A 352-nucleotide genomic window follows, 5' to 3' on the forward strand; every position below is an offset into this window, starting at 1 on the left:
AGCTGTTTTCCCCTAATTCCTAGGACTGTTCAATCCTTCAGTCAGGGAGCTGTTTGGGGATTTGGTACTACATCAAATAAAGATGAATTTGACTCCAACACATGGTGAAAGTGAAAAGTAAAAGTGTTAGTCGCTCACTTGTGTCCAACTCTGTATGACCCTATGGACTGCAGCCCGCCAGGCTCCTCTGTCCATGGGATTCTCCAGGCAAGAATCCTGGAGTGGTTAGCCATGCCCTCCTCCAGGGGATCTTCCCGACCTAGGGATTGAGCCCGGGTCTCCTGCATTGCAGGCAGATTCCTTACCGTCTGAGGCATCAGGAATATATTCAAAATTGTTAGTAATACCTGAA

Source organism: Moschus berezovskii, chromosome 17, assembly GCF_049115385.1.
Source record: "Moschus berezovskii isolate FMDL1 chromosome 17, NW_MosBer_1.0, whole genome shotgun sequence".
NCBI lineage: Eukaryota > Metazoa > Chordata > Mammalia > Artiodactyla > Moschidae > Moschus > Moschus berezovskii.